Consider the following 3,082-nt stretch of genomic DNA (forward strand, 5'->3'; position numbering starts at 1 on the left):
GCCACCACCTGTCTGTCCATGGAGGCTTGTCTGTGCTATGATGCCGAATAGGTTTCAGTGGAGCTGCCATACTAAGACAGACTAGGAAGAAAGGCCTGGTGATCTTCTTCCAGAAATCAGCCCACGAAAACTCTCTGAAGCACAACGGTCCACTCTGCAGCCAATCAAGAGACCAAGCAGTGTTTCGTTCCATTGTGCATGGGGTCACCATGAGTCGGGGCCAAATGGATGTCAGCTAACAACAACGCCTTTGTGCACCCTTCATACCCCCACCCACCCACCCACCTTCCTGCCCTCCTCTGGCGCCCTCATAGATTTCACTCCGGCTGCAAACACACATGATGGTTTCAGTGATGGTAAGAACCAGTCGGGGTCTGGAGTGTAATCTGGAGACAGCCTGGGCCCACCCAGCTCGCCCCCCGCCCCCGCCATTTCAGGCTTCCTCTTCCAGAACGTTCAGGCCCCCGGCCTCGTACCACCCAGGTCTGGGGCACAGACTCTGCTCTTGGCTACAACCTTTACAGGAACCCCGGGCCTAAGAAAATCGATTGTGTTAATCGGGGACGCTCTCCACTGGAGATGCTAGCCTAAAAGTAAACCACATGTGAAGCGCTTACAATGGGGAGCTCAGTAATGTTTCTTTTGTTACGAGACCATCACACGTTTGTCCAGAGTTTGGGGCTTTCAAACCACATAAGGTTTTATGTGATCGTTATAAAATCCCTTTATTTCCCAAAGGTAGGGTAGTAAGGATTAAGTTTGACTACTGAAGACAGCTTTGTTGTAAACGGTCTCTCATGTCACCCAAGTAGCTTGGAAAGAGAGGCTTATTAAACAAATTTCTCTGGTTGCTAAATCATTGGAAACAATCACGTCGTGTTCATTTGTTTAACCTGAAAGGAATCCACCTGGATGTTTAAAGAAAACTATGCAAATCCACGTGCTCACAGTGCCTCCAAGAAGGCTGGCTGATATTAGGCTACCCGAGGAGCACCTGGGGGAGGCCAGGCTGCAGCTCAGCTTACGCTGCTGCAGTTACCCCTACTTTGTAAAAAGTGATCCATGGGAAGTATGTCAGGGGAGAATGGGGCCTGATTAGCTAATTCCAAGATGGGGAACCCAAACGGGCTCACTCACCCTGTCCAATGCTGTCACTCAAAGGACAGAGAAGTTGGGGAGTCTGCACGGAGACAGATGGCTGGGCCTGCGAGGGGCTGGGCAGGGCCGCATCCCAAATCTCCGATTCTCTCCGTTCTACCCTTCAGCACACCCGGCCACCTCCCTCCCTCTTTTGCAGCCATCCTTGCGCTCCTTGAACATTAGGAGGAGTGTGTGGGTGTAACGGGGTAACACGGGCAAGGGAAGAGGCAGACGGGCTCTTGATGAACGCGGCTTGGGCTTTTGGAAATCATGATCATGCAGGCTTGTTTGTCTGTTGTTGTACCACCCCTAACATACCCAACCCGCTGCCGTCGAGTCGATTCTGACTCATAGCAACCCTATAGGACAGAGTTGAGCTGCCCGATAGGGTTTCCAAGGCTGTGATCTTTATGGAAGCAGACTGTCACATCTTCCTCTGGAGGAGCAGCTGGTGGGTTCGAACCACTGACCTTTTGGTTCGTAGCAGAGCACTTTAACCACTGTGCCACCAGGGCTTCCCACCCCAACCATACCAAACCCATTGCCACTGAGTTGATTACAACTCATAGCGACCCTATAGGACAGAGTAGAACTGCCCCATAGGGTTTCTAAGGAGCGGCTGGTGGATTTGAACCGCAGACCTTTTGGTTAGTAGTTGAATGCTTAACCACTGGGCCACCAGGGCTCCGCCCCAACACAGAGTAGATTATTATAAAACTCCTTTACAGATGATGAAAATGAAGGTTAGAGAAGCTGAATGAGCGACCTGAGGTCTCAGCACTAAGACCAGTACGAATGCCCACTGTGCTTCATCTGCCATCTTTGTTTTAAACGCTTGCCGCTTCCGGGAGGAGGGTGAAGGATTCCCAGGTTGTGTCCAGGCTCCTTAAAGAAAAACTGCCCTCATCTGATGACCTTTGTGTACCCAAGGCTTCATTCATTTTCCACGAGCAGTTACTCAAACCCACCTCAGACAAGGTACGCCGAGCGTGGAGGCCCTCGGGGGATGATGCTGGGGCTTGGAGAGAGTCTCTGGGGCTCATCACAAACCATAACCTTGCTGAGTTTCTCCTCTGAACAGCCTTTAACAAACACAATGTTAATACGTTCGTCCTGGAAGTCACAAATACCAAGCTATGCATATTTGGCGAGATCCCAGCAGGGGAGCTGTACACTGTGGCACGGTGCGGGTTGCTTTCCCATGAAGACAAGCAGAACCTGGGGGGACCGCAGCATCTTGGCCAAGAACATAAAGCAGCCTGGGATACGACCGCTGAAAATGCCAAGTGGGGTGTGACTCCCTGAAGCTTTGGGGGGTGATCACTGCTTTGGGAGTTGTTATGAGGACCCAGGTAGACACAGCGGTGTGCACGCAACACAGGCAGTGGCTGGCTCGGACGTGCTCACTGAGTAGTGACTGAGATCCTGGCTGCCTGCTCCAAGGCCCAGGAATCAGTGATGGCTGCACCTGGTGGTCCGGGCCGCCGGAGCCCCAGGCTCCGCAGGCCGACCCCAGGCCCGGCGGTCGCGCACAGATGCCCAGTGCTCAGGTGCGCGTCTGCGCGGGTGAGAGTGAACACACCCTCGAGAGGCGCCTCCGGGAAGGTGCCTGGGCTGTCGAGCGCAGAGTCCGCGGGCCGAACCCACACCACCGGCACCTGGGACACTGGGCGCCAGGCCGCGGGAAAGCCCCGGCGCCCCCGGCATTTCCGGGTGTACACAGGCGCGCGCTTGCGAGCCCCGCTACGGGCCGGAACAGGGGCGCGCCGCCCTGGGCCAAACAGGCAGGGAAGCGCCGCCCCGGAGCCTGCGGAGCCCCAGGAAGCCCGTGCGGCCGCCCTACAGCGCGGCTGCGCAGAGCCGAGCCACCCCCAGCGCCGCCAACGCCGCACTGGGCATGCTCGGCGGCGTGCGCTCACCGGCAGGAAGGACTGGCCCTGGC

This window comes from Trichechus manatus, unplaced genomic scaffold, assembly GCF_000243295.1.
Source record: "Trichechus manatus latirostris isolate Lorelei unplaced genomic scaffold, TriManLat1.0 scaffold00031, whole genome shotgun sequence".
Taxonomy (NCBI): Eukaryota; Metazoa; Chordata; class Mammalia; order Sirenia; family Trichechidae; genus Trichechus; species Trichechus manatus.